The sequence below is a fragment of the Salvia miltiorrhiza genome, chromosome 1 (genome assembly GCF_028751815.1).
Source record: "Salvia miltiorrhiza cultivar Shanhuang (shh) chromosome 1, IMPLAD_Smil_shh, whole genome shotgun sequence".
Taxonomy (NCBI): domain Eukaryota; kingdom Viridiplantae; phylum Streptophyta; class Magnoliopsida; order Lamiales; family Lamiaceae; genus Salvia; species Salvia miltiorrhiza.
Window position 1 is genome coordinate 4505469 of NC_080387.1, and position 13086 is coordinate 4518554.

The 13086-nt window shown below is 38.2% G+C and overlaps 1 long non-coding RNA gene across 1 annotated transcript; it reads right to left on the reverse strand.

Moving 5' to 3' along the window:
• Positions 1-5730: 5730 nt before the first annotated feature.
• On the reverse strand, positions 5731-9212 carry LOC131015585 (uncharacterized). Its single transcript, XR_009098573.1, has 3 exons — positions 8490-9212; positions 6483-6544; positions 5731-5972 (listed from the first exon to the last, which is right to left on the reverse strand). It is a non-coding gene; the product is annotated as an uncharacterized LOC131015585 (long non-coding RNA).
• Positions 9213-13086: the final 3874 nt, after the last annotated feature.

Genomic DNA, 13086 nt, shown 5'->3' on the forward strand with positions numbered 1-13086 from the left:
TCCTCGACTCTATGTCAAACTCATTATTCCTATTTTCTTAATAGGACAGTAAATCTCTGATAACTCGGTATCCAGTAATTCTATTCCCGGTAGTCGGAAATAAAATAAAATCTCAACTCAATTCAATCAGTATCTCTAACTCAACTCATTTCTTAAATCTCTTCACTCTAACTCTATCATTGGTTTGTCCACTCATATCTCTATTAAAAAGACAATCTGTCTTATCTGGTCATAAAAAAAAAAGTAGTCTCGCATCTCGACATCTCAGTACTCTCAATAGTGTTAAGACACTACCTCACAACATAAGGAAAAGTACGGGGTGTTACATCCTACCCCCCCTTAAAAAAAATTTCGTCCCGAAATTTGAGTTATTCACCTTCGGGAAAAAGTTCTGGGTACTTCTCTTTCATCTTCTTTTCAAGTCCTCATGTTGATTCTTCTTGACCGTGATGTCTCCATTGGATTTTTGCCAAATGAATCGACTTGTTCCTCAATTGTTGGATCTTCCGGTCCAGAATAGCATCAGGTCTCTCTTCATAGCTCAAATATGATTCCAGGGATACTTCTTCTTGATGGATGACGTGTTTCGAGACAAACACGTACCTGCTTAGTTAAGACACATGGAAAAACGTTATAGACGTTCGCGAAGCTCGGAGGCATCGCTAGTTTATAGGCTACAGGGCCTACTTTCTCTAGTACATCATAAGGTCCTATATATCTCGGTTTGAACTTTCCTTTAATAAAAAATGATACACTCCCCAAGATAGGGAGAACTTAAAGAAACATTGTCTCTAACGTCAAAAGAATCTATCAACGATTACTCAATTGTTGGGTTTCCTTCTCTCGTTTTTGCCAATCAATGCTATAATTCATGGCTATGTGGTCCCACTTCTATTGTGGAAGTCTCTAATAGGTGTAATTTGTATAAGGTTGCCAAAGTGGCACCTTCACGTGTTAACACGTCAAACATCTTTCTACGAAAGATGCCATCTCTTGCTTCATTCCTTCCCACCAAAACTTTATTTTTGAGTCTTGGTACATCTTCGTACTTCCTGGATGTGCGGTATAAGGGGTGTCATGAGCTTCACTCATGATTTCATTCTTCAGCTCTTCTTTATCAGGCACACACAGTCTCCTTTCAAACAAAATGGCATTACTATAAACTCATAGTGTCTTTATCTCGTATGAAATGTCATCTTCGGAATATCTTTCGATCGTATCTTCAGCTGATGGTATCCCGTTCTCAAGTCAATCTTCGAAAAAGTGCTCGCTCCTTATAGTTGATCGAACAGATCATCGATTCGAAGTAACGGATACTTATTCTTTAACGTCACTTTGTTCAACTCTCGATAGTCGATACACAACCTCAAGCTTCCATCCTTCTTCTTAACAAAAAGAACTGGTGCTCCCCACGGGAAAACACTAGGTCGAGTGAAATCCATGTCTAGAAGTTCTTGGAGTTGCAGCTTTAACTCTTGCAACTCTGTGAAGGCCATTCTGTACGGCGCTTTCGACGTCGGTGCGGCGCCAGGCTCTAAATCGATCGTAAACTCAAGCTGTCGATCTGGTGGTAATCCTGGTAAAGTTTCAGGAAAAACATCTTTGTACTCTCGCACGACGGGCATGTCATCAACGTTTGTCTTGGATCTCTCTCTCTGGTTCAGATATACAACGTACGCGGTTGTATCTTTTCTCTACAAAAGCTTTCTTGCTTGCAGTGCTGAGATGATCTGCGTCTTCTTCCATTTTCCCTCAATACCAATGAAGGAAGTAGGTTCTTGGCCAGGTGGCTGAAAAGATATCCGTCTCTCCTTGCATTGTATCTTCGCATGGTTCTCCTCTAACCAGTCCATTCCCAAAATTATATCCAAGTGCCACATAGGCATCAATCTCAGGTTTCTAGCCTCGAGCTTAATCGATTCTAACTTAAATTCTAATTTAGGGCACACGTGCGAAACCGTAGTAGTTATGCCTATGGGTGTGGTTACTCTTAGACGTTGCAGAGCAGGCTCTATATTCAATTCTAAGGTATCGACATAATTATGAGAGATAAAAGGATACGATGCTCTAGTGTCGAACAAGATTACTATAGGTACGCCTTATAACTCGCCTATACGTATCAAATTTCCTCGATTCCTGTCCGGTGCTTTCTGCTCAAGCGCGAACAGTCTCTGGTGATGGGATTAATTCATCTGCGGGGCTGGTGGTTGCCTTCTTGACTGACGTGGTCGATAGGCTGGCTGTTGTCGCTGTGGTAGAGGTAGCGGTAGAGTTCCCTCCATTGCTTTGAGTTGCGGCCGAAATTGACTCGGTCGTCTTCCGCTTCCACTTTGCTGACGATTCGGACACTAGTTCAAATAGTGTCCAACCCTTCCGCAGGTGTAGCAGGTATACTGTCCCATTTTACACTCTCCCAAACGTAGTTTATTGCTCTTCGGCAAGGAGATATCCCTCGCAGTCTTTGAAAAACTGCTGCTAGGGCAGCTGGGCCAACATAAGGCCGTTTATCTCTGTTCTGTAATTGCGGTGGCGCATTCTGACTCTGCCACGGCTTCTTGGGACCTTGACTTCGGTCATCCCATTTTCTCTTTCCTTCTTGCCCTCGTCTAGAAAAATGTGGATTGCACGTTTGAGTGCTCTAACTCGTTCGGGGTGCTGAAGCTTAAATCGTGTTCTCTAGCTGCATTGCCAAATCTATATCAAATGCTCTATTTAATGCTTCAGTACACATAACCGCACTCTGACTCGTTAAATCATCTCGTACCTCTTGTCTCAAACCTAATCGAAACAATCCTAACATCTTTTCGTTCATCTCTTCTCGATATGTGGCATACCGAACCAAGTCGCGAAACTGACGTTCGTATTCAGCTACGGTTTTATTGCCTTATCTCATATTATCAACTCTATTTCTTTCTTCAATCGGTTTTTCTTCCTCGACAAAAGTCTAAGGGAACATATATCAACCTTAGAACTAATTCTCATAACTTACAAATCATAAAACTCTTACTCAACATCATACTATTTTCTAAATTCTCATAACTCAACGTCAAAGACATATTTCATGTCTATCATCGCAACATCAGATCAAAACTCTACTCAAGCATAGAGACTTTGGTTATCGTCATATAAACACTTAAGAAAATTTTCTCTTTCGAGAACTCTTACTAATTACGGGGCATAACGAAAATAAAACATCCCCTAATATACGACGATGCTACATCTATACTAGTCGTCATCTCAGTCTGCTATCGTGGAATACATTATCTGCTCTAACCTGTCATCTCGATCTCCTTGAATCTGCTATTGCCTACTCTGGCTTAGCATCACTTCTTCTCATCCTCGAAATGGTTAGCTTTCTGCATAACTGGCTAATAAAAGAAAATTCATGGTCGAAAAGTTGTGCTCGTCCCGTAATAATTATATCCTACGACTGCTCTCATAAATCGTGGTTCTCCCAATCACTCTTCTTGTTATGCCATCCTAGTTACCTAGACATTCCTAACTCTTGTCAGATGTGGTAGGGAATAGGATGTGATGAATAAAAATGTTTGATCTTTGTACAAGACGAGCTCAAGTAATGGAATGATTCCATAACAGCCAGTGCTATCTCAAGGATAATGAAGAAGTTACAATCAAAGGAAGATTAAAAGCTAGAACAGAAACTAGAATAAAAACTGAGATATGGTATGATGGAAGTGAATCAATACTGGAAATAGAAGCAACCCATTAAGTGGAAAATGATGGAAAATGAATAAATTGTCCACTGTTAAAGCAAGGGGTAAGGATTTCCAATACAAACGGCTCAGGCTCAAACACAGTGGATCTGGAAAAAAAATTCTCAATAGCAAATAGTTCATCTCCTATAGGAGTTCAAATGGATGCAGAAAAATTCAAATACGACCAAGCGGAATAGGGACTTAATAAGTCTACTCTCATGACTACTCTAGCGATGAAAAACGCGGTCCCGGTGGAAGTACCTCTATTTCAAAGTACAATTGGTCAATAGTATCTATGCATCCCATAAGGTCTCCATAATACGTTCATCCTATTAGGGTTGTGTCTATAATTTGCGATGAAATCTCTAACTCTCTCCGTATCGTCTCAACGGTTGGTTTCTCTGCTCCTCTTCTTCATCTTCTTCTCGGTTTATGTTCTTTCAGTTCCCTCTTCTTCTCGGAGGTATACTATAAAGGAAAAAAATATATATATAACTATCGGCCTCGAAACTAGCCGTTCGTCAGTACGAAATACAAATTCTCTTTTTCTCACTTCGCTTCTATATCTCGTTTGTGATCCCAAAATTCTCAAATTTCTTGTCCAGACTATTTCTCATCTATCATCGTTCGCAATTCTCATCAATCTCTATTTCTCATCTATCAATATGCATCAGCATCATCATCATCATTCTCAAAGCTCTAATAAAGATAGTGAAACTCACTAATCATCTACATCTCTGTATATATATATATAAGGAAAACTGCCTCTCTCTCGAGGTCTTTTACAAAAGTAGGATCCTATGTACAAAGGTCCTAACACTAAAATGATGCTTTAACTATACAAGCATCATAGGTACTAAGTACCTATAGATATATACTATCTACACATACACACTATACTATGCTTCTCTACCTATATATATGTATATATATAACAACTATGCATCTATACATATGTACGCGTCTACTAGATACACGTGATCGCTAGTCGTCGTCTCCTGAAATCCTGCTCGTCGCATCGTCAACCTCCATATCCTCACTCGGCTCCATCTCCTCGCTCGGCTCCGACTCCTGACTCTCGTACTCGTCGATCAGTCGGTAGATGCTATCGTCGCTCGGCTCATCCTCGACATCGGTGTCCACCATCAGACCATAAATCGGCACCTCGGGGACAGGTACCCATGTCTCGACTCCATCGGTAGTAGTATGACGCTGCAGTGGCTGGGTCCGTCCATAGCCGACCGTCATCTCCAGAGTCTCCTCATCGGGGTCCTCCTCGTCGCTGTAGAGCTGGGCTGGCCGAGATCCTCCCTCCTGGGCATCTCGGGACGGTGGGTAGAGAATCGGATGCATAAATAACTGAAACTCCAACGTTCCCGGCTCCGGTAAGGGAATGACCCTCGGATAAGGATCATAGGGCACTCGCTCAATCTGAGGCTCAGATGAAACTGGAATCGGATCGACTAGGGGTGGAGGTGCAATCGGAAACGGCTCCTCGGGAAGTGGGGCACAACACCTAGCTCATATCAGAATCCATCACCTCAAACGTTTCCGCCATCAAAACAATACATAACTCGTTAGTAAACCAAACTCAACTCTCAACAGGAAAGCAACAAGAAACAACATCAACCTCTTACCTCGTTAAGCCAGAGGAGATGGGGTGCTGGGGTTTCGTTTCGAACTAACTCTCAAACTAGCCTAAGAATTCAAATTAGACTAGTACTCAATTTTAAAGAGTAGAAGCAATCAAAGGTTCAACTCAGTCAAGCAATAGACTCAGAGCAGATGACCTGCTCTGATACCACCCTGTCGCAGCCCGATTCCCGACACTAGTGATAGTGGGGTACGAGTATCGATACGACTATTTTTAAAAGAATAAAAGATAAGAAGAATAGGTCGAACATCAAGCGGAAGCTTGCATCAAAGCATGCTAAGGAAAATCATCATAAATGAACCCAAGGGTAAAATCGTCAACGTCGTTATAACTTTTTAATTATCAGGAATTTCACGAACAAAAACAAAACGGGTATAGCTCATTTTTCATAAGGAATCATAAAATGCAGAGTATCGCAGCAAAAGGCGAATCGATTACATGTATGAAGACACATAACCGTGAGTAAATTGCTTGATTTCAAAAGAAAACAAAGTATCTCAATCCTCAAGACTCTATTAACATGAAGGCAATACGAAAACATAATTACATCGATTGAAACGTTTCCCCCACTAGCACCAGACCAATCTCGCTCCTCGCTTAGCCTGCACATTTAGAAATACATGCAGGGCATGAGTACATAATACTCAGTGAGCAAACGCCGAAAAACAAGAAATGTGCTCTTAGAGCTATAGGTTTGAAACTTGCCCCATCTCAGCAATACACAGGAATAAATTTAGCGTAAATTAACCTGTGTAAGCAGTTTTAATAATCATGATATCATAAAGAAACGACTGCAGTCAAAGATCTCAACATGTATGCACCACATCTACAACTCGTTATTATCAAAGGTACTGAGAAGTAGGCCTCCCTCTCAAGTACCGTGACCGGCCGACCCGAAGACGGCTCACAGTCACCTCTGTGCACAAAATCCCGCTTGTGGCAGGACCGAATTCGTCTCAGTAGAGGGTAACACACAAGTCATTATCAACAAAAATCGGCAAGTCAAACAGTTCTCAAATATCATTTATCTCAAAGCATTTGATAAATTCATAACATCATCAAAACAGTTTCGAAAGCTCGTATGATATATGTATACTCAAAATATTGCCCACCTGAAGTCCTTCGCTTATTCTGGAAAGAAATCAGGCAACTTACTTCTTCGTCTCGCTCGGGCCTTCATATGTCATCATCACATCGTCATCGTCATCGAAGGTTCATGTGATAAAACAAACCTTAGTCAGAAACTCAATTTCTAAATCCAATCTCATCTTAAACTATAACTTCTCACTCCACATCTATTTACCCAATAAAACTCAATCCCTAGGTATACTCGGCTTCTAAGGATTCACACGTCCAATTTTCGACTTAACTCTCAACTCGACTCAAACTCATAGCAAACAAGCACATAAACAAGTATAAACACTTAAGCATATTAAAAACACACATAGACAAGTCGAAAACAAGCTTTACTCTGCACTGACTCAACTTTAAAACCTCACCAGACTCTGTACAGAACTCTCCTGGGGTCGTAACTTATACCAAAAGAAACCGCTTTGAGTCTAGTTTCATTTAAAAAAAAGTAGGATCAAAAACTCCAAGTATTTTAGGAGATATGACTGTTTTACTACAGTCTACCATATTCGGCAGTTTTTATCAATCGAAAAGTTTGATTTTTTAAAAATAGTAAACGTTGTCAAAACGATCTGAAATTTTGTGGTAACTTAGCTAAGACACTCAGGTCTCAACCATAAAAATTTGGGTTCCAGAATGCTAAGGAAAGCTACTGGAAACGATGACTCTATTGGCTACTCACCGAACAATTCGGCAGAACGTAGCAGTTTTGGGTTTTCATTTTATAAAAATAGTAAACGAAGTCCAAATGACTTGAAATTTTACCGGTATTCTCAAGACTCTCAAATATACTTACCATAAAATTTTCAGGGTGTTTGGGTATCAAGAACCCCTCGAAAACAGTGAGTCAGCGCGTCATGAAAAACGACTCCGAAACATACACACAAACAAACATGCTCAACTCAACATTTAAACCATGCAAACTCATCAAAACTCATTTTAAGCACTTAAAGCACTTAAAAACATTCAAATACATCAAAATACTCGTAATATACAATCTCGACTCTTGTCTTTCATCATCAACTCAAATCTCATAGAAAACATTTCAACGAACGTATCTAACAAATTCCTTTTCAATATCATGCTCGAAATTTCTCAAATACTCAAATATGATCATTTACATCATATAACTCATTATTCACATATTTACTCTCTTTTTATCATATAAACTAGATTTTATAGAAATTCCATGTATCAACATAAAACTCTCAACAAACAAGGATAAAGTTCTCATAATGATCATAGAGCAATTAAACCTTATTTTATAAAGCATCAAACTCACATCATATAAAAACTCAAAATTTCATACAAACTAAAATAAGCCAAAATTTTATTTAGCCTACAATAGACTTAATCAAATATACAAAAACACTACTATCATGCTTAAAAACATACATCTCAAGCAAAACCACTTAAATAACACATAGACTAGAAAGTCCTAATTTTTACTAAACTAACTCTTTGAAATTTTTTACAAACACACACAAATCTTTAATCAACTTATAGATCTTTCATTTTTAACCAATTAATCCCACATCAAAACCATCAATTCACAAATTAGCGCATGATTACACATATCCCTAATTTTATTAAACTAACTCACATCAAAATCATCCATCGACATCATATACCCAAATTACTCCATCAATCATCATCATATACATCTCATGAACTCATCTACATCATCAATTCATCATTTAACTCATTGACTCAAAAGTTCTCATTTTTGGGTAAACTAACTCCCATCGAAGTTTCACATCTCAAGACACATATTTCACAACATATATCAAACATCAATACACATCACATAACTCTCATTTTTCACCCCAAAATCAAGAAAAGAAAAAGAAAAATTTTTGAAGGGATGGAGACCCTTTTTTTCGAAAATTATGGAAAATAGGGAGGGGTGATTTTCTTGCTTCATCTTTCAAGAATACACTCACACAACATCCTTCAAGCAAGAATTTAAAAAAAACATGGCCACTTACCCAAGTTCTCACCAAAATTCTCACTTTCTCACTCTACTTTGGAGCTTCTTCTTCAAGGATTTTCTTGATTATAAGTGGATAGAATAGGTTTATGGAGGATATTAGAGTGATTTGAAGTGTTTGGTAATATTTTAGGAAGCTTCGAAGGTTTCCATCAATGGAGGAAAATGGTGGAATTGATAAATGGAGAAGATGAGTGTGTGTTGGGAGAAAATGTGTGTGAGGGAGAGAGATGATGGCCGAAAATTGTAGTGAGGGAGAGAGAGGTTTGGCTTTGCAAGATTGAATTTGATCTTGTGATCTTTAAAGGAGATTTCCAAATCTTGGAGAATATTTGCAATTAATGGATGATCTCTCTCTCTCTAATCTCTCTCTAATCTCTACACTCTCCATAATATACTCTCAATCTCTACTCTCTCAAACTCTATACTTAGTCATTTAAGGCATATAACATATGGTAGTGAAATTAAAATAAAGTGTGAGAAGGGTGATTAAATAAAAATCACAATAACTATGGAAATGTCACTCATTAATAAAATACCATAGTATAATTATTCATGTGACCAAAATAATAATTATAGCACTATTATTAGTGCACTCACTCAATTATAATATTCCTCTTCGTAGGAAAAATAATTTAAAAAAAATATTATGCTTGGAAAAATTTCCATAAACCGACATCATTCGATTTCTCGGTAAAAATAAACCGCACTTGCTTTGAAAACTTAATCAAAATTCCAAGCGCTAAAGTCCTCAAATAAAAAAAAATATAATAATTTGCTCATAAAGACATACGTAACAAAAATCACATAATCAATTAGTCACGTAAGTTCACATAATATCACGTCAAAGCAGTCGGCAAACACAAACAAACTAGACGTCTCTCTGACCGACTCTTTTCATCAAGGTTCTCACTCTTTCTTCCTCGACTCTATGTCAAACTCATTATTCCTATTTTCTTAATAGGACAGTAAATCTCTGATAACTCGGTATCCGGTAATTCTATTCCCGGTAGTCGGAAATAAAATAAAATCTCAACTCAATTCAATCAGTATCTCTAACTCAACTCATTTCTTAAATCTCTTCACTCTAACTCTATCATTGGTTTGTCCACTCATATCTCTATTAAAAAGACAATCTGTCTTATCTGGTCATAAAAAAAAAAGTAGTCTCGCATCTCGACATCTCAGTACTCTCAATAGTGTTAAGACACTACCTCACAACATAAGGAAAAGTACGGGGTGTTACATCCTACCCCCCTTAAAAAAAAATTCGTCCCGAAATTTGAGTTATTCACCTTCGGGAAAAAGTTCTGGGTACTTCTCTTTCATCTTCTTTTCAAGTCCTCATGTTGATTCTTCTTGACCGTGATGTCTCCATTGGATTTTTGCCAAATGAATCGACTTGTTCCTCAATTGTTGGATCTTCCGGTCCAGAATAGCATCAGGTCTCTCTTCATAGCTCAAATATGATTCCAGGGATACTTCTTCTTGATGGATGACGTGTTTCGAGACAAACACGTACCTGCTTAGTTAAGACACATGGAAAAACGTTATAGACGTTCGCGAAGCTCGGAGGCATCGCTAGTTTATAGGCTACAGGGCCTACTTTCTCTAGTACATCATAAGGTCCTATATATCTCGGTTTGAACTTTCCTTTAATAAAAAATGATACACTCCCCAAGATAGGGAGAACTTAAAGAAACATTGTCTCTAACGTCAAAAGAATCTATCAACGATTACTCAATTGTTGGGTTTCCTTCTCTCGTTTTTGCCAATCAATGCTATAATTCATGGCTATGTGGTCCCACTTCTATTGTGGAAGTCTCTAATAGGTGTAATTTGTATAAGGTTGCCAAAGTGGCACCTTCACGTGTTAACACGTCAAACATCTTTCTACGAAAGATGCCATCTCTTGCTTCATTCCTTCCCACCAAAACTTTATTTTTGAGTCTTGATACATCTTCGTACTTCCTGGATGTGCGGTATAAGGGGTGTCATGAGCTTCACTCATGATTTCATTCTTCAGCTCTTCTTTATCAGGCACACACAGTCTCCTTTCAAACAAAATGGCATTACTATAAACTCATAGTGTCTTTATCTCGTATGAAATGTCATCTTCGGAAGTAAATGTTGAGATTATTAATACTCCATTTGTCCCCCCAAATAACTTCCTAAGAGGGAGAGACACGAGTTTTAAGATAAAATTGTTGAGTGTATTAGAAGTGGTGAAAAATTGTTAAACTACAATTATTCACAATCGGTTGTCAAAAGTTGTAACTAAAAGACAAAAAAATTGTAAAAATAAAAAGACAAAAATAAAATAAAATGAATAACCTATCATGCGCATAGTGCACAGACCAACCTTAAACAATCAATTCTCTCCCTTATTATCATGACATGTTAATTATAAAATATAGGGGTAATTGCCTGTAAATTTCTAATGTTTACACGGAATTGGTTTTTGCACATTTTTTTTTATTTTTCTACTTTTAAATACCTAACCTTCCATTTTTGTCTCGAATTTATCCGGTGATCGGTTTTTTCTCATGCCGGCGCCGGAATAGACACTGTGGCAGCCGAAATGGATGAGGTGGCAGCCGGAAATTGACACCTAAGCACAATTATTACATGTGGAAAAAAACTTGAAAAAAAATAATAAAAGAAATCTACCACCTCATCTTCCCTAACCTCCTCAACTCCCAAACCCTACCTTCCCCTCTCCCCACCCACCCGCCGCCGCCCCTTCCCCATTCCCAAAACTTGTCGGCCTTTCCCCTCCCCAGACCCCGTCAGCCCTCCCCCTTCCCTAATCTCGCCTCCCTCTTCTCCCTCCCAAGACCCCCGTCAGCCCTCCCCTTCCCCACATCTCGAATCTAGCCTCTGAAATCGGCAATTTCATGGCGATTTGGTGAAATCGAGCCCTGCACGATGAATTCGCCTTCAAACCCTGACCCCTCGGCTCTTGGTGAATTCAAGCAGCGATTTCATGGTGATCTCTGGTGTAGGCGACGGTGGCGAGGGGCGGCGGGTACCGGCCTGTTGGTGGTGTTGGCGATGGTGGTGGTGGCGCGACAGGGGCGACGCGAATTGGTGGTGAACTGGGGATATATGGCACGAATTGGAGAGACCAGAGAGAGAGAGAGAGTCGATCTGGAGGGTTTCAGGCGCCGGTGGTGGTGGTGCGGCGTCGTCGCCGGTGGCGGCGGGTTGGGGGATGGAGGAGGGAATTAGGGTTTGGAAGTATGAAAGATTGGGGAAGATGATGATGATATGTATTTTCTTTTTATTGTTTTTAAAGTTTTTTTCCACATGTAATAAATATGCTTAGGTGTCAATTTTCGGCTGCCACCTCATCCATTCCGGCTGCCACATTGTCAATTCCGGCGCCGGCATGAGAAAAAACCGATCACCGGACAAATTCGAGACAAAAATGAAAGGTTAGGTATTTAAAAGTAGAAAAATAAAAAAAAGGTGGAAAAACCAATTCCGTGTAAACGTTAGGAATTTACAGGCAATTACCCTTAAAATATATATAACAATAAATAATAGTATAATAAAATATATTTTAGGTTGAAGTAGATTATTGATAAAACATAATAGAAAATAATTTTTTATTAAAAGGTTAGGTTAAGATGGGTTGTTGATAAAGATAGTCTTATAATTAGTATTAAAATTGGTGAAAAGATGAAAAATAATAATAATTAGGGTATTATTAGTGTTGGAGTAATGTTCCAAAATGGATATGAAGTTATTTGGGGGACGATCCAAAGAAGAAAGATAGGAAATTATTTGGGGGACGAAGGGAGTATATAATTTAGAGTGGATTTGTAAAATGTCCACTTTCATATTGTAAAGATAAAAAATGTCCACTAAAATAAAAAACTTAAAAAATGTCCACTGTTATCAAAATGCCCTTCACATTAAAAATTAAAAAATGTCCACTTCATTTTACCTTTAAACCTACCCCTTTAAAAAATTCCGCATTTCACAACCAGACGAATTCACAACCAAAATTTGGTTGTGAATTAGACTGAATTCACAACTAGTCGAATTCACAATTTGAATTTAATTCACAACCAGAATTTTTTGGTAGTGAATTAACAACCAGTCAAATTTACAACCAAAATTTATTTCACAACCAGAATTTTTTGATTGTGAATTCACAACTAGTCAAATTTACAACCAAAATTTTTTTGTTGTGAATTTGACTGAATTCACAACCAAAATTTAATTCACAATCAAAAATTTTGGGTTGTGAATTCACAATCAGTCGAATTCACAACCAGAATTTAATTCACAACTAGAATTTATTATAGTTGTGAATTCACAACAAGAATTTATTTTGGTTGTGAATTCAAGTAGTTGTGAATTTGAATTTTTAAAGTTTGAATTCACGACTAAAACTAGAATTTATTTTGGTTGTGAATTCGAGTTTTAGTTGTGAATTCATAGATTTGATTGTGAATTCAACAATATTAAGTTGTGAATTTCATCGAGCTGGTTGTGAATTCAAGAACATTAAGTTGTGAATTCATCGAGCTGGTTGTGAATTCATAGATCTAGTTCTGAATTTAAAAACTTAAAGTTGTGAATTC